Here is a 25,664-nt window from a genome sequence, read left to right as displayed (position 1 = left end):
TCTGGGGTCTGTGGTAGTTTTTATTTTGAATTTCATGCCCTTTATTATTGTTTGAGAATTTTGATCATGTTGCTTTAATCATGATACTATTAAAGATTTATTTATTTATTTGAAAGTCAGAGTTGTAGGGAGACAGAGAGAGAAAGAGAGAGAGAGAGAACTTTCCATTTGTTGGTTCACGCCCCAGATGGCTGCATTGTCCGTCTCTGGTTCAGGCTGAAGCCAGGAGCCAGGAGCTTCATCCAGGTCTCCCACGAGAGCAGCAGGGAGCAGTTACTTAGGCCATCTTCTCCTGATTTTCCCAGCCCATTAGCAGGGAGCTGGATCAGAAGTGGAGCAGCTGGAACTCAAATGGGTAGCCCTAGGGGTTGCCAGAGTAGCAGGTGGCAGCTTCACATGCTGTGCCAGAATGATAACCCCAACCATGGCACTCTTAAATGGTGGTTATAAAAAACAATATAGAAGCCAGCACTGTGGCTAGTGGGTAAAGCTACCACCTGCAGTGCCCGCATCCCCTTTGGGCACCAGTTCAAGTCCCGGCTGCTCCACTTCCAATCCAGCTCTCTGCTATGGCCTGGGAAACAGTGGAAGATATTCCAAGTCCTTGAGCCCCTGCACCCATAGAGGAGACCTGGAAGAAGCTCCTGGCTCCTGGCTTTGGATCAGCACAACTCCGGCCATTGTGGCCAGCTGGGGAGTAAACCAGCAGATAGAAGACCCCTCTCTTTCTCTCTCTCTCTCTCTCTCTGCCTCTCTTTCTCTCTGTATAACTCTGATTTTCAAATAAATAAATAAATCTTAAAAAAGCAAAAAAAAACAAAACAAAACAATAGAATAATGGTTATAGAAACAGTAGAATATAAATGATGGTTATGAAAGACAAAGAGAATATATTAAGATAGAGGAGCTATGTCTTTTAATTAAAGATGACAAAACTTTTGAAGAAGTTTTTGTTAATTTATCCAATTGCTGAAAAATTTACACATTTTTCCCCTTCTATTAAGTGATTCCGACTACACTTATGGGTCACAAGAATGAATTGAAAAGTATATAAAATACACAGGTATCAATTTAAAAGTTGGAAATCAACTACCTCTTCAACTCTACTTAGCTGAAAATAAGAAATATAAAACCAGTCATGTCATAGTTGACTAAACATTTTCCTGTTAATAAATTTGCATGAGGCCTCAACTAACTGTTTTCCTCTTTATGTTCTAAAACCATCAAATAACTGGAAGAATGGTTCCATTTACCAAGGGGTATAGCGTAAATAATACTAGAAAATCAATTCTTACCTATTTTTGCAAGCCCATGAAGTGAATCTTGATTAATATGTAGCCCAATATACTCATTTAAAAATAGAATTTCATATGATCCATGTGGCATAAGAAAGTGACTATTTCATTCAAAGTACTTTGTGTGCTAGGTGCTATGAAAAAAAAAAAAAAAACTAAGATAAGTCGTGGCCATTAGCTAAGGAGATTGCAATATGGAATCTACAGAGTGCCTTAGAACTGGAAAGGCTTAGAGATTGCCCAATCTGTCCTCTTTATATACAGATGAAAATATTCATTGAAAGCCCAAGGAATGGAAGTGTTTGAATAGCACAGGAAAAGCTAACTCTGAATTCTGTCCTCTTCAACTTTAGATCCCTTTTCTTCCTCAGTCTCTTCATTTTTAAGAACATCATGCACAATAATCACAGTTTTCTGACCCCAGTTTTATTATAAAGATGTGTTTCTGCACACGTAAGAATCAGGAAAATTGCAGTGCAATAAAATAGAGACTTGGCTAGCAATAACCAGGTCAACATAATTAATTCATGGTGCTATGAAATTTGACTTCATGTGGCATTTTTACATGAGCACAGAATTATTGCAGCTACTTTGCAAGTAGATTTGCATCATATTTATGTTGTTTCCACGTTCTATTAACAATAGTCGGGGCCAGCATTGTGGCACAGCGGATTAAAGCCCTGGCCTGAAGTGCCAGCATCCCATATGGGTGCTGGTTCTAGTCCCAGTTGCTCCTCTTCTGATCTAGCTCTCTGCTATAGCCTGGGAAAACAGTACAAGATGGCCCAAGTGTTTGGGCCTCTTCACCCACGAGGGAGACCCGGAAGAAGCTCCTGGCTCCTGGCTTCGGATTGGTGCAGCTCCGGCCGTTGCAGCCATCTGGGGAGTGAACCAGTAGATGGAAGACCTCTCTCTGTGTCTCTCTCTGTAACTCTGTCTTTAAAATAAATAAAATAAATCTTTAAAAAAATAGCATTCCCTACTTATATACTGGTCTGACAAATTAAATCACCTTAAACTTCCTGAAGGGAACATCAGCAATATGTAAAAAAAAAAGGCTTAACCACTGGTGAAACTCGGACCAATTCATGTTGCATTAGGAAGTTTATGATAAGGACAGAATGAAATAGATTTCAGAGGTGTGTGCATATACTTTATTATACTTATAACATTAGAATTACAGTCATCCAAATGCTCAAAAATAAAAGGCCAATTAGCCAATGAAGTTATGGCACAGATATACAAAGAAATGGTATTCATTCTATAATGTTAATAGTATAAATATATATTTCTTAAGATAAAAACATTTAAATATCTATAGCAAAAAAGCAGCTTGAAAAATGCTACTTAATTCTCAACCTCAATTATTTTATAATTTCTTTCTTTCTTTCTTTCTTTTTTTTTTTTTTTTTGATAGGCAGAGTGGACAGTGAGAGAGAGGGACAGAGAGAAAGGTCTTCCTTCCGTTGGTTCACCCCCCAAATGGCTGCTGCAGCCAGCGCGCTGCAGCCGGCACATCGCGCTGATCCAATGGCAGGAGCCAGGTACTTCTCCTGGTCTCCCATGGGGTGCAGGGCCCAAGCACTTGGGCCATCCTCCACTGCACTCCCTGGCCACAGCAGAGGGCTGCCCTGGAAGAGGGGCAACCGGGACAGAATCCGGCGCCCCGACCGGGACTAGAACCCAGTGTGCCGGCGCCGCAAGGCGGAGGATTAGCCTGGTGAGCCCCAGCGCCAGCCAATTTTTTTGTAATTTCTAATCCCAGTTTTTAAAATATGTTTTAAAGAATAAGTAAATGTCAAAAATATTTTAGAATATTATCAAACACTACTAGTATCCAATAGAGAAACTGTAGATGGTTATGTCTTTTTATATGTCAGTTCTTGCTGTTTTTAAATGGACATTAGTAAGTATATCATCATAAAAATGAAATGATTTTGCCTTTGAACCTAAAAATCACTTCTATCTTAACAGCAGAGGAACATGTGCCACTACATAATGTTAGTCTGGATAATGATATAGCCAAGTCATGTAAAGCAATCTATTATATCTATTATGGAAAGGAGACCTCGGGAAGAGGGAAATAAATTGGGGAATTCTCAGACAATAACAAATCGTTTTTTTTAAAAAAATCACAAATTTAGATAAATTTGCTGCCAATTTCACTTAGTTGCCCATCTGTCTTGATTAACTCGGACTTCCGTAGAGAAATCTAATAATTTGGAGAAGAATGTTTCATATGACTTTGAAGACTGTAAGATTGAAAAAAGGGTGATTGATGTCCAATTATAATCTGGTTAAGATTTAAATAACATTTTCAAAAGGCCAGTTGTTTAAGTCATTAATCAGATCACCTCATTAATAGCAATCAACATTCAAGCAAAATCAGGAAGCTATAGTAAAATAATGATGGTAATCATATATGAATTAAAAGGCATATTCCATTTCATGATGCTTCTTTGCTTTTCTGTAATTTCAGATTTTAAGGTGAACAGTAGTCAAACAATTTAAAATCCTCTTTAAGTTCACAAGTGATTGAACAAAATTCTTGCAAGGTAATAATTGGAGTATTTAAAATGCTTACTTATTTGAAAGGCAGGGAGAGAGAGAGAGCGAGAGCGAGAGTGTGAGAGCGAGATCTTCCAGCTGCTGGTTCACTCTCCAAATGTCCACAACAGCAGGGTTCAACTAGGAAACAGAACTTGTGTGTCTCACGTGTGGGAGAGAGACTCAAGTACTTGATCAATCATCTGCTGCTTCTTAGGGTGTGCAGTAATAGGGAGCTCTGTTAGAAGCAGCATATACCGTAATTGAGGCAGGCACCCTGATGTGGGTTGTGAGAGACCCAAGCAGTAGCTTACCTGCTGCATCTGAATGCCAGCCCTAATAATTGAGGTTTCCTTTCTTAAAATTCTCCTTATTTAAATGACTTTGCTGCAGTCCGACTCTAACTTTGGTGGAAATGCTTCCCTAGGCTTTCTCCGGCCCTTCCTGTTATGAAAGCAACATCAAGATCTCTCCATTTCTTGCCAGCTTTTCTGCCCTTTTCAACATTCCTCCCAATTATGAAATTATAGCAAATTATACTAATGCAAGCAGGGAACAAAAGGCAAATAAAACAAGTGGCTGTCATAAATTCCAGTCACTCCAGGCACCTTATAAAAGGTACATCCTCAGGAAAATTAGCTTATTGCTTAGAGTTCTGTTTATTCCCCTTTGCAGTCTGACTCCAAAAAACTTAAATCCTGTCATTTGAAACAAAATGGATGCACCTGGAAACCATTATACTTAGGGAAATAAGCCAGTCACAAAAAGACAAATACCATATGTTCTCTCTGAGCAGTGGTAACTAATAGAGTATCTAAAAGGTAATCTACAGGGGTAAAACTGACACTTCGTGCTGCAATGATTTTGAGCAGCCCTTATCTTGACTGTTGAGGAACAATGGTTTCCTGTTTGTTTGTTTTTGTTTTTTTCTTCATACTATTTGGTGACCTCTCTACTTAGTGTAGGATTAATTTTAGAAGTATAAAATTAACTGAAAATAGAACTTTTTTTTTTTTTTTTGACAGGCAGAATGGACAGTGAGAGAGAGAGAGACAGAGAGAAAGGTCTTCCTTTGCCATTGGTTCACCCTCCAATGGCCGCCGCAGCCGGCACGCTGCAGCCGGCGCACCGCGCTGATCCGAAGGCAGGAGCCAGGTACTTACCCTGGTCTCCCATGGGGTGCAGGGCGCAAGCACTTGGGCCATCCTCCACTGCAATCCCTGGCCACAGCAGAGAGCTGGCCTAGAAAAGGGCAACCGGGACAGAATCCGGCGCCCCGACCGGGACTAGAACCCGGTGTGCCGGCGCCGCAAGGCAGAGGATTAGCCTAGTGAGCCGCGGCGCCAGCCCTGAAAATAGAACTTTGTGAAAAAATAAGAATGGGAATAGGAGCGGGAGGAGGAAGAAGCGTGGGAATATGAGCGGGAATGAGGTACAGTGGGAAGAATTACTATGTTCCTAAATTTGTATATCTGAAATGCATGAAGTTTGTATTCCTTAAATAAAATATAAATAAATAAATAAAATGTAAACAACTAAAGAAGACAATGTGAATTCATGAAAATATTGCTACTATTAAAATGCCTTTATTATGATGTACACTAGGAAATTCCCCACAGTTGGAGACCACTATAATCATTTTTATATATGGTCCATTTACATCTCTTGGTAAGGTCATCTTTTTCCACTACAGCCCTTCCTTACTCCTCTCAAACCTTCTGAGGTAGCAGTGGTTTGATCACATGTTTCTCTGCCCTCATTCTTGATGACTTCATATTTCTCATTATAAGCATGGTGGATCTTTTAGGTTCAGTCCCATGTTCTCCGCTCTTGAGCGGTCTGCTTTTGCCTTGACTGAACCACTCCCGTCTGTTGGAGGTCGTTGCTTTGGGTGTGCTTCGACTTCAAGAGCATCCTGAGAAAGCTGTGTTTCATGTGCTGTGACAGTTCTTGCAAGAAATGCTTTAAGATCTTGAGCTCACTTGCTTAAAACTTCCATTGAAAGCTCTGCCCTTGTCTACAGCTGACCTGGATGCAACACTTTTGGCACCCACTGAGAAGAAAGCTTGCTCCACTATAATTTATCATGCAGAATGGTGGAAGCTGAATCGAGTGAGATGTCTGTGGTGCTGACTTTTCTTTCTGCTGTCAGTGTTGGTCCACTTCAGTTAGGGCACAACAAGATGATTTCTTCCACTCGCAAGCAGATGTAGATGGTCTCCCAATGCAAGCTTCATCTCCCGCATCATCCCATTCCTTCTTAAAATGAGTTAACTGATGTGGCATTGTTCTCATAAACTTTTTACGAAACACCAAAGATGTCACTATTCTTCTAACCCAGATTCAGCATAAATGTGGTGTTTGTTCTTGCTTTAATTTTAGCAAAATTCATGTTGGTCTGATTCAGGCTACCTTCAAACTGATAGATCATCTTAGTGCTTCAAACTAGATTTTTCTCAGACATGTTATGTTGGTTAGTATGAGTATATTTGGCTGCAAACAAATTTGAAATTCATGAATTTTTTATAATATGCATTTTCTTTGAACTTTTTGACTTTCTCTTGTACTTCCATTGACTCCATACATTTTTTCTACATAGTATGTTTAATGCATAACGCCTTCATTATCTGAAACTAGTACATTATTGAAAGTGTATTTAATATTGATTTTTTAATAGTAGGGCCTGTAGGCTATTATTTCTAATAAAGAAATTAAGAATGTATTTCAAACCTATGAAAGCACCAGACCAGATTTTTCCAAGCAATAATACATCCTGAAACACCTATATAAAACTCAACACATACATTTACATAATAGAAATCACTACAGCACCAATTACTTAATCCGTTAACACTTAATTATTTAGCACTTTAAGTGCTTATTAGTGCATATGTGTGCGGAATACTATGATGTTGTGGGGTTAAGTACTAGATACAAATTACAGTTTCCTTCGAAGCAGAAAGTTGAAGAATAAATGATATGTTAACGATGCAATGAATAAAAATAACCTTTACCCAAATGACTTGGAGAGGCAGGTGTTTCCTTTTAATTACAGCCTTGAAGACCTCTGGATTGAAGTTTAGTGGTAGGGAGAGAGAGGTGCGAGGTGCAGCAGAGGCTGTTGCTGGCTGGAGGAGGAGGATGGGATGCAGGGAGCTGGTCCTGGGCGAATAGAGCAGAGGTCGCTACCTGAGACCTGGCTGTGTCCAGGTACAGGAAGCAGCGGACATCTTGTCTGCCTCCTACTGGCTCATGTGGTGGCTGTGAGTTATCAGCGGATGATGTGGCTAACAACAAAGGAAGGGCTAAGGCAGTTGCCAGATTGTGTTATCTTCATGAGCGAACATTCGTTTTAAAGATCGGCATGAAGCATTTGTGCCTTCTCTCCTTCCAGTTCACAATGGGAATGGAGATAACAAACTCTTTTCTGTCATTCAGTTTTCTCAAAACCATTACTCAGCATCTACACTGTCCAAAAGAACAAATCAAGCAAATTAAGCCTCTGCAGTAGATGAAGGTATCTAATTATTTTTTAAGATTTATTTTATTTATTTGAAAGAGTTACAGAGAGAGTTAGAGACAGAGAGAAAGGTCTTCCATCCGCTGATTCACTCCCCAGATGGCTGCAATGGCCGGAGCTGCGCCGATCCGAAGCCAGGAGCCAGCAGCTTCTTCCAGGTCCCCACATGGGTGCAGGGGCCTAGAGACCTGGGCCATTGAAGGTATCTAGTTTGTGTAGCTCTTTTCATAAAAAATTGCAAAGTTTAAGAACAAACGATGAAATCATTCCCTCCCCCCGCCGCCCCAGACTTCACTTATTGTTAGACATGAGATCTTTTTGAAGCCTAATTGGTCGATTTGGAAACCTTCTTACTAATGGGGCTATTTAATTAATTCTTTAAGATTTTTTTTTTTACTTGAGAGGTGGAGATTGTGTGTGTGTGTGTGTGGAGAGAGAGAGAGAGAGACCCTGGAACTCAGTTAAAGTCTGCCACATTAGTGATTGGAACCCAATCACTTAGGCTGTCACCATTGCCTCCCACATTCTGAATTTGCAGGAAGCTGGAACCACCTGACAAGCCCAGGTACTCCAGTGTGGATCATGGGCATCGTAACTGCTAGGCTAAATGGTCGCCTCTTAATTAAACCTCTCCCAGTACCAAGTCGTGTCCATCGGCTTTCAGTCTGGGTATGGCCTCGCCAGCATCAGGTGCTGTGTCCTCAAGGTTGCCAATACTTCTTAGCTGGATTGCATCCTGCCCCCTTTGATGGTGGTAAATCTGGTGGCTGGTCAGTTCCAGCAGAGACCTCTTGTAAGGAGTGTGGCCTCCAGGAGCCTCTTCCACAGCCTGGCAAAGGCTTTCTCAGGGCTGTACCAGTCTGAGCCTCACCACTCACCCTCGGTCTCCTTGTCTCCACGGCAGGTGTTCCATCTGCTTCACAGGCTGCAGGTTCTCCTTGCCCACTCTTGCTCCTTCTCTCCGTTACCCTGCACAGGCGTTTCTACAAATTTGGTGTACACATCCTTCTCAGATGATCCAAACAAATACCAGTTAGCAGAAAAATAAACCTTATAGAATTGTAAGGCCCTGCATTTTCAGAGGAATGTACTGATAAAAACGTTTTGGTTGAATATTGCCTTTAAAATTTCTTCCCAAGCTCAGTATCTGGTGGGTTGAGTTGTGGCTCCCACAAAAATATCTGTAAGGCCTAACTGCAAACTGTGAAGGTGACTTTTCTCGGGGGGGATGGATATTGAAAATGTGATTCGATTTAAGATCTCAGAATGGGATTATTACGCACTTACGGTGGGCTCTAAATCCAACAACCATTGTCATTATAAAAGATATAATGGGGCAGCAGGGGTGGTGTTGTGGTTCAGTGGGTTAAGTGGCCACTTGTGTGTCAGCATCCCATGTGGGTGCAGTTTGAGTCCCTGGTGCTACAGTTTCAATCCAGCTCCTTGCAACTGTGCCTGGGAAAGCAGCAAAAGATGGCCCAAATACTTGGGCTCCTGCTACCATGTAGGAGACCTGGATGGAGTTCTAGGCTTCTGTCTTCAGCTGGGACCCTCCCTGGCTGTTGCAGCCATCTGGAGAGTGAACCAGCATATGGAAGATCTCCCTCTCTCTGCAACTCTGCCTTAAAGAAAAATCAATAAATCTTAAACACACACCCACACACTCACACACAAGCCGGGAAAGCCATGTGAACAATGAAGCAGAAATCTGATTAATGCATCCACAAGACAAGGATCCCCAAGGATTTTCCACAGCCCCCAGAAGCCAAGGGAGAGAGTACAGCATACCTCCAGCCTTAAGAAGGATCCAGCTACCAATGAACACCTTGATTTTATCTCTCACCTCCAGAGTATGAGAAACTGAATTTCTGTTGTTTTAAGTCACTATGGCTATGGTAACTTTTGATAGCAGCCCTGAAAATCACAATGCCAACATGACTGTGAATATTCTGTGTAGGAGCAGCACATTGATCAGAGGAATCTTTCAGGGGCCAGTATCATGGCACGGTCGGTTAAGCCACCCCGTGTGTTGCCCGCATCCCATATCAGAGTGCTCCTTTGAGTCCCGGCTGCTACACTTCTGATCCGAATTCCTGCTGTTGCATCCTGGGAGGCAGCAGACCCTAAGATGACTTAAGTGCTTTGGCTCCTGTCACTCATGTGAGGGATCCAGATGGAGTTCTGGGCTCCAAGTTTCAACCTGGACCAGCCCCAGCTCATGCAGGCATTGAGTGAGTGAACCAGCACATGAGAGATCTCTCTTTCTCTTTCACTGTCTCTCCTTCCCTCTCTTTTTCTCTCCTCTCTGTCACTTTACTTTTCAAACACATACATCCTTACATGTATCTCTAAAAAGAAAAAAATAATCTTGCTATTTCCTGGCATCACTGGGCCACTGCTGTAGCCTCACACACTGTAGCTGCCCATCCTTGGGTTTCAGTGCACAGTGCTGCTCCGAACATCAACCTCTCAGACTCCCACTCTAATCAAACTCCTTTAAAAAACCATCACTGTATCCATTTCCTTCCTCTTCGTGTCTTCAAAAGTACTTAAACAATGTGGAACTAACTGATCTCTCAAGCAAAGGTCTGAAACACAGCTCCTTCCTCCCAGAATAACTTAGACACGGAGCTCACATACGGGCAGGCTTTTTGTTGTTGTTGTTGGATAACAAACTATGGGAAAGGTGGCTGGGGGTTGTTGTGGCGAATATGCCCGTGTGGGACTGTGTACTGTGAGAGATTCTTTTCCCGAGAAAACACCAAGGCTTCTCTTCTGAACACTACACAGCAGGGAAACTCAGCAGAGCTCAGGGACAAACATTTCCCACCACTGGGAAACTGGACTTGCCAGAAAAATGCATTCCTTTCTGGAAGTTCTGTTCCTCCTCAGTCCCCTGGCAGTTGGATTACAAATGTCCAGTTTCTCAATGTAGACTTTTGGTTAAAAAGTAGGATAGGGATGGGGAAAAATAGAGGACAGGACTATTAGAAGGGGAATATTTAAGGGGTTTGGGGCTGCAGGTCCTCCTGTGTGTATCTGGTGATCTTATTGCTGTGGAATCACAGGACAGAGTGTTGCTTCCTCTAAAAAGGTTTCTTCTAATGTCCTAGCATTGGAGGGAGAAAATGTCGGTCCATGTTGTGAGAGGAGTTTCCTCTAGATCGTTCAAGAGTCAGGGTCTCCCAGAAATCTCCTCATGTAGGATCTCTGTCCTTAATGTGCTGTACATTGTGATTTAATGCTATAACTAGTACTCAAACAGTATTTTTCACTTTGTGTTTCTGTGTGTGTGCAAACTGTTGAAATCTTTACTTAATATATGCTAAACTGATCTTCTTTATATAAAGAGAATTGAAAATGAATATTGATGTCAATAAAAAGGGAGAGGGAATGGGAGAGGGGAGGGTTGCAGGTGGGAGGGAAGTTATGGGGGGGGGGAAGCCATTGTAATCCATAAGCTGTACTTTGGAAATTTATATTCATTAAATAAAAGTTAAAAAAAATGTGGACACAAGTTATAACCTTCTTCTCACACCTGGTACGCACAGAGTCACAACAGAAAGTTGGCTCTTTTCAGTTACTTCTGCTGTGAGTTTAAAGTTGGAGGATAATATTTTGGGTTTTTAATGTTCTTTACAATAGGTTGATGAGCAAATTATATTCCTTAATGTGTGCTTTCTTGCAGAATCAATAAACTTTGATTTTTCCATATTGCCTAATACTTTGTTTTTGGCAAATGCACAGAGAACTACAAAGTCTTATGTTCAGAAACTAATTGGAAAATTTGGTAATTTTGCATTGTCTTAAAACAGGATGTTATTCGCGTTGTGACTAGAGAATCCAGCATTGTTGCCAGAATGTCTGGTTTCTCAGTAAGTGTTTTGCAACCCACGTAAGAACTTTTGAAAAAATAATGCTGTCATCTTCTGAACTAGTGTGGGCTGAACAGTTTTCCATAATGCACAGATTTAAAATTGTAACTCATAATCACATTGCACTAAATGTTTTGATTTAAACACCTGTAATGACTGCATTCAATTTCATTGCCCACAAAAGTGAGTTAACCACAACATATATTTTTAAATTGATACTTTAACTAATGATAAAGTATTTTACATGATATTTCCATTGTTGGTTTGAAATAAGAAGCTTAAAACATCTCACAGAAATGTAAAAGAAAATGAAGAGAGTTGAGAATAAACTGAAATTAACATTATGCCTCCTCCAAAAAGAATCCCAGAGCTCAGTGTAAGTCTAAGCATGATGGTGACAAGTGTTTACAGTCGATGAATATTTATTGTGCAGCACATACCAATCCCATCAAATCACCAAGAGAAAGTTACTATTACTATCCACATGTACCAAAGCAATAATATTAGCAGAACCAAAGGATAGTAACCAAGCAGCTCTCGTCTAACTGCCTTCCCCTCAGGTGAACAGACCATGCCACCAGAACTAAGGCTGAACTTTTTTTTTTCATCGTATTGTTTTGAATTAAGTACAAAGACTTTTCTAACATGTCACCTACGGATCATTTCACCCACTGCTCTGTTTGACAGCCAGTTTCTTGTGTGTCTGTATAGCAATGGTGAGGTGGATTCCCTTTCCTGGAGGAAGAGAAATCCATGGTTCATTGCCTTTGCCAGTAACGAAAATGTTGGAAGTCCAAGTGGCCAAGCCATTGCCATTGGCACGTTTTACATCAAAACAGCCAGGTTTACACCAATTCTACCCGATGGGCACCTCCAGTCACCATACACAGGTTACCTATGTCAAATTTGATGAAATCAGTAATCTTGCCAGTCTCCAAATCAATCTGAATGGTGTCATTTACCTTGATGAGGGGATCAGGATAGCGAATGGGATGAGCATTGTGGGTCACCAGATGAGGGATTCCTTTCATGCCTGCAAAGTGATCCTTAGTATCATGGATCAGAAGGAAATTCTCTTGAGTCTTATCCATGCTGATGACATCCGTAAAACCAGCAAGGTAACTTACATCAGTCCAGACTTTGCCATCAATCTTAATGAACCACTGCATGCAGATTTCTTTACTTCATCCCCTGTTGGTGCATACTTGAGCCTGTTCCTTGGGAAAATGATGAGAGGGAGATACCTTCTGCTTGTGGAGACTGGTGGATGGACAAGGAGCAAACACACTGGTCACATTATCAGCATCCAGTGCATGGAGGTGCTACTCACTTCAGACGCTTCTTGGGACCATGAGCCCTGAGTGTGGAGTGGGGACTGCCTTCTTTGAAGCCTGAACTTCTGCTGTGAAGGAGATTGCATGCTTTCCTGCTCAGAACAGCACCTGTTATACTGGTCCTTGCTCCACTTGCCTTCCTTTTCAATTCTTCCCTCTCCACTGGATCCATTCTTTTCTCTCTCAAAAAATGTCTTCACTCCTGTTCCTATAGACCAGCTGATGATCCAGTTAATTGACTGCATAACCACAAATCCTTTTGAGTGAGTTTCCTCCGCTTGCTGCTTCTTATTTCTCTATTTCCTCTTCAGCTCACTCACTGGGTTTGGTTCCAAGCACTGAACTGAAACAGCTCTTGACAGGGACATGAATGACTTCCTTAGTGTTAAATCCATTGGTATATTTCCTCAGTTAGCTTGGCATTGTATGGTCTCTGTCTTTTCCACGATGCTCTAGCAAAATACTGGAGTCTTTGTAAAGAAAAGAGGTTTATTGGGCTCCCAGTTTTTGAGGCTGAAAGTACAAGATCAGTCAGCAGCACCTTTTAGGATCTGGTAAGGACCACATCTTAACTTGGCAGATGGCATCACGTGGCAGGGACACATGAAAGAGTCATCTCCTGGCAAATGAGCAAGCCAGAGAGCAGGGGAAGCCAACCTCACTTTTTTTATAACAATCTATTGTGGAACTAACCCACACCTGCAAGAATGGCATTCATCTCTATAAGAGGGCAGCCATGACCCAATCATCTCCCACCAGGGTTCATCACCTTTCAGATCCATTGCATTGGGGACCAAGCCTCAACGTGAGTTTTGGCAATGACAAACTACATCCATAGCAGAGCTTTTATGACACATTGTTTCTGCGGTCTCCTTGATGTTTAACTAGATGCCATTCTTGGTGTCCTTACAGATTCCTTCTTCTTCCCTGACATCTTAACTTGAGAATATTCCAAGATTCAGTCCATTTCGATTCTCTGTGGTTGTTGTCTTTGTGATATCACCTAATCCCATGGCCAATTGTTGTTGTCAGTCACATAATTTATATACAAAAACACTCAAAATTAGTTCTTTAGCCCAGATGTTTCTCCTGAATTGCATATTCATATATAATTTCTTTCCAAATGGCTATACTTGACTGTCTAGGAGATTTCTCAAATATAAAGTACCTGAAGCTAACATGGATAACTCTCCACCCCAATTCTGCTGTGTCTGCAGTGCTCCTCATTTTACTTTCTGGTGCCCTCACTCCTCTACTTGCGCAAACATAAAATCTTGTCATCTCGGATACTTTCTTTTTTACAGTCCACATCCAACCCATCAGGAAATTGTTTTGGTGCAATTTTCAAAATTAGTTATCTTTTTGCCCTACCACTAACACTTTCGTGAAAGTCATCATGTCTCTATACTACATTAGAAGAATAATTTCATGATTATTTCTTTGCTTCTATTCTTGTAATTTGCGGTCTGTCTTCAGAAGCATAATAGAGTGCTCCTGTAACAGCTTTTGAAAAATAATGATTGATAGCAATTTAGAAAAAAAAAATATGTGCAAGGAGGCTCTGTGTACTAAATTCCCCAAAAGTCACAGTTTTCCAAATTCTACCAAAGCCAGAAAAGCAGCTGTTGGAGCTTATTCAGATTTCATCAGCTTCAGATACACAGAGTGCTTCTTTTAGAACATAAATGAGATTCAAACTTTGGCCCAAAGGACAGCTATTTTCCCTCAAGAAAGTCTACCATAAGCATGATACTTAAAATGGGAAACCATCGTCCTCTCTGATCCTGCAAACTTAAATTTCTCTTACCTTACGTTGCTTTTTTTTTTTACTGTTGAAATGCCCATCTTCTAAAATCCTATATTTGTGTTTGCATCCTTTTTATGCCTTCTTGCATGAGAGTAAAAACCGCATAAGCAGAAATATGTTCTGTTTTGCCCACTGATATATTCCAAGTAGAATACTACTAGTTCTAAGCTTGGTGGATGTCTTGAGGATGGTTGAAAGAATAATTGAGCAGTCATAACTGAAACTTATTCTGCCCTTTATCTCTGGGTTTATCTTGAAAGATATTTTCATTCTAAAGTATATAAAGTCCTAAGTATAATGGTTCTTTATTATTGCCCGGCATGGTCAAACACGAGCATCCTTTACCACATCCACATTCATGAAGTGGCCATGGTGGGGGATATTTACAACACAGAAATGGGTAAATGCTCCATTCTCTACACCATTAGCAGTTGTTAAAAATTTACCAACACACAACTAGTCCAAACCCATCAATTCTGTCACTACTAAAATTCTTAATAAAAGAGTATGTTTCAATATGAATTTCCAGTTATAGCATAGAGAGGTGGCTCAAAAGCAAGTATGTCTTTCTGTATTTTCAATACAATGAAATCCACATTAAAAGTTGTAAGTTAAATCATGGGTTTCTAGGTCTAGACTGGTTTGTTCACTAAATTAGCAGATATTGTGTATATAATTATCACTCATTAATATTTTTGTTCAAGACATTGGACAACAATCATATCTTAAAAAGTTACCTATACATAGATATAGGCAGAAATGAAATGGCGACTAGAGGAAAATGTTTTTAGGACTAGATGTATAAGAGGATTAGCAATGAATAACAAATATGAAGAGATGAAATGAAACTTCATAGTCTCAAATCAGTCATTGTTTTGAAATTGAACAGTTATCTTTTCAGATAAATAAAAACATTTACTTCTATATGTATGACAACTTACTCCCCAAATGACTGGCAATGGCCTGGGCTTGTCAGGAGCCCAATACCCCATCCAAGTCTCCCACATGGGTGGCAGGGGCCCAAGTACTTGGGCCATCCTTCTTTGCCTTTCCAGGAAAGCTGAATTGAAAGCAAATCAGCCTGGACTGGAACCAGCATCCCACTATGAGATGCTTCGGTGGTAATGGTGACTTTGTCAGCTGCACCACAATGCCAGCCCCATGATTGTCATCTTTTTAAACCATAATCCAAGAGTTTAGCAGGTACATCAAGAAAGGAATTTGTACCATGGGTAGTTCCCAAAGGCATGTGGTCATCAGGGAGCAAAGATCTGAATACGGGAAATTTTGCAGCTAACCTTGGTGTAGTTTTATCATTCAAATATTTTCCACACTGGTTCAAGTCCTGGCTTCTCCACTTCCTTGCTAATGCACCTGGAAAAGCAGCAGAAGATGGTCCAAGTACTTGGGCCTTTGCCTCCACATGGGAGACCAGGATAGAGTCGCAGGCTCCTGCTGTCTCTCTTTCTCTCTTGCTTTATGACTTTATCTTTCAACTAAATAACTAAATAAATATTTTTAAAATCCTGATTAAAATCCAGGTGTATGCATTTCACTTATTTACAATGTGATTTTTTTTAAAAGATGTGTTTATTTATTTGAAAGTCAGAGTTACACACAGAAAGAGGAGAGATAGGGTTGGGGGAGGGGGTCTTCTATCTGCTGGTTCACTCCCTAATTGGCCGCAATGGCCGGAGCTGTGCTGATTTGAAGCCAGGAGCCAGGTGCTTCCTTCAAGTCTCCCAGGCGGGTGCAGGGGCCCAAGGGCCATCTTCTACTGCTTTCCCAGGCTATAGCAGAGAGCTGGATCGGAAGTTGAGCAGTTGGGTCTTGAACCAGCACCCATATGAGATGCTAGCACTGTAAGTGGCAGCTTTACCTGCTTTACCACAGCGCTGGTCCCAAATGTGATGATTTTTTAATAAAATGTTATTTAAAAGAAAAAAGAGAGAGTGAGTTGTTTTATCCCACTGTTTCACTCTCCAAATGCCTACAACAGCCAGGACTGGACCAGGCTGAAGCCAGGAACCATGAACTCAATTCTAGTCTCCCACCTGGTTGACAGGGATCCAAGGGCTTAAGCCATCACCTGCTGCTTCTCAGAGTGCCCATTATCCAGAAGCTGGAATTCGAACTAGAGCTTGCATTTGAACCGAGGCACTCTGCTATGGGACTTGGGCATCCCAAGCATTAACAGCTGTGCCAAAGGCCCACCCTGGCTCCTATTATTTTTAACTAGTTCCAGATTTATTTTTCAATTTTGTTGTACAAGTAGATGTAAACTTGTTTCTTGGTGACTAGCTCTCTACGTCTCGTGTGATGTAGTGCTGTAGAATCTCAGTGCTAGGCACTATAACTGAGGTGGAATCTCTTTCATATCATCTGCTGCAGATTTCTGGTTGCTATATTTCTACAATGCTGTTTTTGCCATTGTGACTGGAGGGGAAGGGTAAATAAATCTTCAAATAATGGATTCTATTAAATTTTTTCCCCAAGAGAAGCTTCCAGAGCAGCAAAGTATCTACTAATCTTTAGGAAAATGTTGGTTGATTAAATCTCATTTTCTTTGTGCATCTTTTAAAGGGCCAGGACTGTGATTGATTAAATCTTAGCCACACATCAGAATACTATAATGCCGTTTTCAGAAATCTCCATGCCTGGACTGCATTGCAGGCTGATTCAGGGTACATTACCATGCTCTGAGCTCAGACATCAGTGTATTTTTAAAAGTATCCACATGATCCTAATAACACTAGATTAGATGCCAAATCAGATTAAACAGATACAGTTATTTAGTTAACATTTAATATTAAGTAGCTAAGGGAGACAAATTATCAAATCTAATCTTGTGGTTCATATCAATATGTTGTGTGCACCTTAATGCGAGGTAAGTATTCAGATAAGAAAATTCTTCTCCTGAAGCAGCTAAAAAACGTTATCTTCTACTGGGCTAAATCAGCCACTGAGAGAGAACTCTGAACAAAGCACAGAAACAAGACTTCGAGGTCACTAATGTCCTTCACGATAAGTGGAAAGTCTATGTGAGGACTGCTAGATTGCGAAGGAAACTTTGAAAGCACTGAGGTGAGAGAGAACCAAAATGACTTTTCCATGGTCTCATTCCATATTTCCGTGAGTCACTGGCAGCTCTTGTCATCATGTGGCAGCCGCCACTCTTTCCTGGGAAGCCAGTGTCCTCCCTGAAACAGGAAAAATGGCACTGTCTACTTTGGCAAATAAGGACTAGATCACAAACCTACAGTCGGTTCTTTAAAAAGCATCATTTTTAAACATGAGAAATATATTTTGTATGTTGGATCATCTTGGTGCTAGCGTTGGAATACCTCATAGTCCTCTCATACTGACTATAAACTTTTATTTAGGTGGCAAAACTATTGGTGTAGATTTTAAAATATATTTTGAACAAGCAAAAGTAGGTTTTATCATAACACATAATAAGAATGTGTTATTTGCAGAAATTTATTTTTTACTTCTTGTTCCATAATCCTTTGTCTTTTCAGTGTACTTCTACCTCATAATGTAGAATAACCAATCATATTTATGAGTAGTCTTTGAAGTGCATATATCATGCAAAATTTGTGTGTAGTTTGGTGTTTTCAAAAATAATGAAATATATATATATGATAATTCCATTATCATACACAAACATAATCCTGAACAAAAAATGAAATAAAATACCAAAATACGCATTAATTTTAAAGATCCCTATGTCTTTAAGTTTTGCTTTTGTTATATTTCTAGTATATACAAAAGATACTGTTTAAATATTTATTCAATGTGATAAAAGGAAGTCAAATATATCTGTGTAGTAGAAAATAAGAAGCAAAATTCACTTATCTATGTTTACAGAAGTCGCAGACTCCTGGCCAGATTCCTCATCTGAATTGGAAGTTTTTTATTGGTTTTCTCAAAGTAAAAGAGAATCAGTTTAAGTCATACACAAAATTCAATCATGACTTTGAGTGTGTGATTCTGAGTAGGTCATGATTTCTTTAACCCTAATGTCTTGGGAAATGCATGATTGGATACAGAATTGTAAATGCAGAAGGTATAGGAAATAGTTATTTGTAGATGCTCTTGGGTGGTGTTTGGACACAAGGATGCCAAAAGGGGAGTTAATTGCACTTTGGTCTCTTTGCTGTTGGCAGATAAATCCTTGGGGCCTATTTGGGCACATCTAGGATGCCGAGAGACGAGTTTCTTGGACTTCAATCTGAAGGGAACAGGAATCTGCTGACATATCTGAAGTCATGGTTAGGAAGGAACAAAGGAGGGAATTTGTCGGACCCCAGATAATGTGCTGACAGAGTAATGCAGGGTCCATATCATTATTCTAATATTAAGAATTAGAAAGTTGATCCATGTAGAGTTTAAATATACGCCAAAGGACATCCAGCCAAGAATTTGGAGCCAAAATTCAAATCCAAATGTATCTGGCTTTGAATATCTTTATCACTCCATGCAGCCCTCCAGAGTAATCTCGCAGGTATTTGTTGAGTTTCCTGGGACATAATAGCAAAGAGGCAGTGGAAACACAGAGGACACTCCCCCAGGACATAGAAGATTCCTAAAGAAAGAAGTGAGATAAACTAGAAGTGTCTAATTTTCATGCAGCACCTCTTAGGACTGACCGGTTCACTACTTCTAGATGCTGCTAGATGTATGTAGTGTCTTGTTTTATTTTTTTTTAACTTTTATTTAATGAATATAAATTTCCAAAGTACAGCTTATGGATTACAATGGCTTCCTCCCCATATCATCGCTCCCTCCCGCATCCCTCCCCTTTCCCACTCCCTCTCCCCTTCCATTCACATGAGGATTCATTTTTGATTCTCTTTATATACAGAAGATAAGTTTAGCATACATTAAGTAAAGATTTCAACAGTTTGCTCCCACACAAACATAAAGTGAAAAATAATAGATGATTTTTTAAATGATGATGAAATCAGATCAGACCTATTGTCATGTTTAATCCCAGTGAGAGTCAAGTTGGGAATTGATAATTTCTTTTTTTTTTTTTTTACAGAAGATCAGTTTAGTATACATTAAGTAAAGATTTCAACAGTTTGCACCCCCATAGAAACACAAAGCAAAATATACTGTTTGAGTACTCATTATAGCATTAAGTCTCAATGTACAGCACATTAAGGACAGAGATCCTATATGAGGAGTAAGTGCACAGTGACTCCTGTTGTTGACTTTACAAATTGACACTCCTGTTTATGGCATCAGTAATCTCCCTATGCTCCAGTCATGAGTTTCCAAGGCTATGGAAGCCTTTTGAGTTCACCGACTCTTATCTTGTTTAGACAAGGTCATAGTCAAAGTGGAGGTTCTCTCCTCCCTTCAGAGAAAGGTACCTCCTTCTTTGAAGACCTGTTCTTTCCACTGGGATCTCACTCACAGAGATCTTTCATTTAGGGTTTGTTGTTGTTGTGTGTGTGTGTTTTTTTTTTTTTTTTTTTTTTTGCCAGAGTGTCTTGGCTTTCCATGCCTGAAATACTCTCATGGGCTTTTCAGCCAGATCGGAATGCCTTTAGGGCTGATTTTGAGGCCAGAGTGCTGTTTAGGACATCCACCATTCTATGAGTCTGCTGAGTATCTCGCTTCCCATGTTGGATCACTTTCCCCTTTATTTATTCTGTCAGTTAGTATTAGCAGGTACTAGACTTGTTTATGTGCTTCCTTTGACTCTTAGTCCTTTCATTATGATCAATTGTGAACTGAAATTGATCACTTGGACTGGTGAGATGGCATTGGTACATGCCACCTTGATGGGATTAAATTGGAGTCCCCTGGTATGTTTCTAACTCTACCATTTGGGGCAAGTCAGCTTGAGCATGTCCCAAATTGTACATCTCTTCCCTCTCTTATTCCTACTCTTGTTTTATTTTTGAAAAATGTAGAGGGGATTTAATTTTCCTTGAAAATAATTTAAAATCTAGGATGTTTTAGAAGTAAATAATAATTGATGGTTTATTCCTAAAGCATAGGTGATTTAACTCTAGTCATTGCTTATGACACGGCTAATCATGAATGAGAGAGGAGATCCTGAGGATGCAAGCTGTAGGCAAAGTCTGCTCTGGCAGCTTCCACATAAATTTCTTCGGTTTTTCCCAGCACATAACAAGTGTTTGCTGAACAAGATAATTCACACCTTTAAACTCAAGAGCACCTCAAGATTTTCTTTTTTTTTTCATCTAAAAACATTTAATAGACACCTAAAAATTGTACATATTAATGGGATGCCATATGACGTTTGTGTACATATATATTGTGTAATCCTACTATCCAGCTTCTTTGTTTGTGCTTTTAAAATAAAGAAATATAGAGTGTATTAACACTATAGTCATCGTAGTCTGCAGTAGAATCCAAACTTCTTACTCCCATCAATAACTTGGTGTTCATTAATCAACCTTGTCCTATTCCTCTGTCCCCTCTGTTCTCCACAGCCTCTGGTGGCCATCGTTATACATGACCATCTATGAGATCATCTTATATTTAATACTCTATGTATGTCCTTGTCTTGTTTTACTTGACATAATGGTCGCCAGTTTTTGCAGAAGACAAAGTGTGATCCTTTTCCGCCTGGGTAGTATTCCATCGTGTCTATGCACCATATTTGCTTAGCCGTTCTTCAGTGGCTTGACACTTAGATTGTCTCCATTTCCTAGCTAGAGTACATGATGTTGCAGCAAACACAAGGTGCAGATGTCTCTTTGACAGATTGACTTCTCTCCTTTGGATATGTGTCCAAGACAGAAACTTGGTCTGATTTCCACAATGCTTGTACTAAAGTATGCTCCCACCACCACTGTGCAAGACTTCCCTTGTCTCTACCACCTCTGTTCTTATGTGGATCTCATAGGGATGGAAAGGACAACCCCAAATACCCAATACTCTCTGTTATTTTTTGGTTATCATGTTAAATTACTTCCTGGGAAGTTAAATATCCTAGTCCTTTGCTATCTGCTGTTTTTCACCATGTTCACTGCCCTTTTCTCTAAGTGCAGGTACCTCTGGAATTAGCCCCATCTTTCAAAATTGCCCCAAGTTGTTGCTGCCTTGCCCTTCCTAGGAAATCCAGTCTTTGGTGCTGAGCATCTGTACTGGTCCCTTATCCAAGGATTAAACCAGCTATTTGAACCTGATTACCCAGCCCCTGGCTGTCTATAGCTTCACCTGCCAAGCTTCCTGGCCACTGGACCTCCATCCTATTACAGATACGTATTATCTAAATTTGATCTCCCGGCTCACAGCTGCCTGCTTCTTTGGCCGCCTGCCGGAATCTGTCAGCATTACTCAGTCCAGAATCTGTCACTGTGCTTTCAGGCTTGAAGGTCCACTATTAGCTGAAATATAGCTGAGGCCATGTCTTGCCGACAATCTGCTCATCCAGGTGCCATTTTCTTGGTGTCCCTGGAGGGAAGATCAGACCCAGGCCCTGGACCCCACTTTTCTTTGTAAGCCCAGTGTTGTTTGTACATAGCATGATTCTGAGTTCACATAACCAAAAAGATGGGAATGCTTCTGGTATTAGGTCATAGAATGAAACTCAGAAAAGCAGCCAAATTACAAAATAAGATAAATGTGCTCTCCAATGACAGTAGATAGAATACAGCAGTAGAAAAATTCCATAGCCAAGGGGAAGTTCCTAGGGTAGTGCTCAAGGAACTCTCCACTTCCCATGTTAGAATACCTGGACTTGAACCCCAGTTCCACTCTTTCCTATCTTCCTGCACATTGCACCCTTTGGAAGAAGCAGGTGAGGGATCAATTACTTGGAAGTCACAAAACAGTTCTTTGTTCACAGTTTCATTCTGACCTAGCCCAATCCAGCTGTTGCAGGCATTTTGGAAGTATATCAGCAGATGAAAGATCTCTCTCTCTTACCCCCTTTCTTTTCTTTCTTTCTTCCTTTCTTTCTTTCTTTCTTTCTTTCTTTCTTTCTTTCTTTCTTTATTTCTTTTTTAATTTTTTTATTTATTTTTTGATAGGCAGAGTGGACAGTGAGAGAGAGGGACAGAGAGAAAGGTCTTCCTTTACCGTTGGTTCACCCTCCAATGGCCGCCACGGCCAGTGCGCTGCGGCTGGCGCACCGTGCTGATCTGATGGCAGGAGTCAGGTGCTTCTCCTGGTCTCCCATGGGGTGCAGGGCCCAAGCACTTGGGCCATCCTCCACTGCACTCCCTGGCCACAGCAGAGAGCTGGCCTGGAAGAGGGGCAACCGGGACAGAATCCGGCGCCCCGACTGGGACTAGGACCCAGTGTGCCAGCGCCGCAAGGCGGAGGATTAGCCTAGTGAGCCACGGCGCCAGCCTCTCTTACCCCCTTTCAAAAAATAAAATAAAATAAATACAAAGAAGAAATTTCACAGCCTAGTCCAAGAAGATATGCACACAGTTCACGTAAGAGCATTCTGTTGGAAAGCTAAAGCTACCTGGAACTCTGGCATTCCAAGACAAAATCCTCACCTGCAGAAGAATGACTGTGCAAGTCAAGGCCTCAGGTTGAGAAAGACTGCACTTCAGAAAGAATTTGCAGGGCCCGGCACTGTGGATTAAGCTGCAGCTTGCATCTCAGCATCCCATATTGGAGTGCTGGTTTGATTCCTGGTTGCTATTATGAACCTGGGGTGTTCTGCTTCTCATCCAATTTTCTGTTAATGTGCCTGAGACGGCAGCAGGTGGTGGCCCAAGTACTTGGGCTGCTGATGTCACCCCTGTGGGACACCAGGATGGAATTCCTGGCTCTTAGATTTGGCCTGGCCCAGCCTTGATGGTTGCGGCTATTTGGAGGAATGAATCAGCACAATAAGGTTTCCTCTCTCTTTCTCTTTCTCTCTCTTTCCCTCTTCTCTCTGTCACTCTGCCATTTAAATAAATAAATATTGTTTTTTTTTTTTTAAAAAGGATATTGAGACAAAAATAGAAGAGTAGCAGAATGGTCCAATGTCCAAGCTAGACTGCAAAGTAGGGATTGGATCATAAACCTGAGCTGTCAAGATTTTAGAACTGGAAATTGAAAATTGGAAAAAGGAGCAAGTTGAGTTGGTGATGAGTCATTTGAATATAAATTAGGTTTTCTTAAGTTGTTCCAGATCAAGATCATGGCTCCTGATTTAGCTCATAGTTTCCTTTCTACGTCTATTCCAATATAACTATGACCAATAAAATAGTGAAATGGGACATGAATCATTTTAAGAGCTTTTGTCTCCCCTGGGGTGTTTATAAAAGATAGCTGAATGTGTTTTACTTTTATAACCATCCAAAATTAAAAGGCCATTTTCAGATCCTGTCTCTGAAGTTCCATGGGAGAGTTATAAACAAGAAACTACATTCTAGAGCAGGTGTTCAGCCCTGTAGTTAAGATTTCTGCATCCTCCATCAGAGCTCTGGGGATTGCTATCCGATTCCAGCTCAATTCCAACTTCCTGCTGATGCACACTTTGGGAGGCAGAAATTATGGCTCAAGTACTTGGGTTCCTGCCACCACATGGACTGAGTTCTCAATCTGATGTTAGCCTTTGCAGGAATTTGGGTAGTGAACCAGGGAATGGGAGCTCTCTCTCTGCCTGTCTATGTGTGTGTGTGTCTGTCTCTGCCTCTTAAAAAAAAGTGAAGTTCCATTCTTTTCTCCACGTTTCTTCTTTTTATGAGACTAAAATATGATCGAAATAAATGGACTTTTGGGATTGAGAATCAGGAATGTATGTGTGTGTATGTGCGTGTGTGCGCATGTGTGTGTGTTCCTGTGGATGTAGAGGCTCTGTCTCTAGATTCATAAACAAAAAGAAGCAAAAGTTTTCTGATAACCTGTAATAATGGCTCAACATCCACAAAGAAGGACTTGGAAATAAGGGATCAGCATCATATTCTCTTTTTAATTCATAATCTGGTTTCCTGCAGTAGTGTGATTTCTGAAAAGGTCCATGTGGAAGCAATTACTGTGATTGGTTGTAATTTAGGAAAAAGTCTTACCAGTTTAATCCCAACACTTACTGCAATTCTATTTTTCAACTTTATAATAAAGTTAAATGGTGTGCAAAAATGAAATTATATCTTTTCTGCCCTAGGGCAACCTGCAGTCTAGCAAGGTTCACAACACAACACATTGACTTTGATCATAGATGGAAAGTGCCAGCAAAGCATCAACTGGAAAAAAACACACAGGAAGCTGTACAAACTTCAAGCAGGTGCACACACACACACACATACACCAAAGAATCTCAGCAGCTGAATAGCAATCCAACTAAAAAAAAAAAGATCAAAGGAATAGGCATTTCTCTGAAGAATATACAAATGGCAGATAAGCTCATGAAAATATGCTCAATATCATTGTCATTAGCAAAAGACTTATAAGATGAAAACCAAAACCAGTCACATAAACTAGGATGGTTATCATAAAAACCTTAGAAAATAAGTGTTGGCAGAGCTGATGAGAAATTGAACTCTTATACATTGTAATTGGTACAGAAGCTGTGAAAACCCATTTGGTACTTGCTCAAAACGTTAAACATAGCGTTAGTGTGTGACCCAGCAATTATACCCTTAGGCGTGCATCCAAGAACATTGTGATATATGTTTACAAATATGTGTACATGTGGATGTTCTAGCAGCATTTTTTAAAGATTTATTTATGTATTTGAAAAGCAGAGTTAGAGAGAGAGAGAGAACGGTAAAGAAAGAAAGAATCTTCCATTCACTGATTCACCCCCAAAGTATTTGCAATGGCCACGGCTGGACCAGGCCAAAGCCAGGATGCAGGAGCTCCATCCTAGTTTCCCATGTGGTTAGCAGGGGCTCAAGCACTTGAACTATTCTCTGCTGCTTTGTCAGGCACACTAGCAAGGAGCTGGTTTGGAAGTGGAGCAGCCGGGATCCTAGCAGTGCCCATATGAGATGCTGGCATGGCAAGCAGTGGCCCAACCCACTGTGCCACACTGCTGGCCCTCCAGAGAAACATTATTGTAATAGTTAAAATCTGGAAACAATCTACATAAATAACTGCTGAGAGAGTAATATAAACAGTAGTCTGTTCTACGATGGAATACTACTCAGCTGAGAAAAGGAAGAGATACTGGTCCATGTCCAGCATGGAAGAACCTTGAAAGCTATGTGTAAATTGTAAGAATCTAGTCGCAATGAAAACATTCCTGATGATTCCATTTACATGAACTAACCAGAATTGATAAATCCATACATGAAGAAAATAGATGAATGTAAGGCAAGAGTTGAAGGGGAAAGGGGAGTGAAATGAGTATGG

At 40.6% G+C, this 25,664-nt stretch overlaps 1 protein-coding gene and 1 pseudogene across 13 annotated transcripts in view; one reads left to right on the top strand and one right to left on the bottom strand.

Annotated features, from left to right (window-relative positions):
* DGKB (diacylglycerol kinase beta) overlaps positions 1-25,664 on the top strand; it is a 781,129-nt gene that overhangs the window by 148,823 nt on the left and 606,642 nt on the right. The gene's annotated exons all lie outside the window — the stretch shown is intronic.
* On the bottom strand, positions 11,902-12,587 carry LOC127487318 (small ribosomal subunit protein eS4-like; annotated as a pseudogene).

The sequence above is a fragment of the Oryctolagus cuniculus genome, chromosome 16 (genome assembly GCF_051225735.1).
Source record: "Oryctolagus cuniculus isolate XC-2025 breed Fujian yellow rabbit chromosome 16, ASM5122573v1, whole genome shotgun sequence".
Taxonomy (NCBI): Eukaryota; Metazoa; Chordata; class Mammalia; order Lagomorpha; family Leporidae; genus Oryctolagus; species Oryctolagus cuniculus.
Note: the sequence above shows the minus strand (reverse complement) of the source record. Positions and strands in the feature narration are given on the sequence as shown.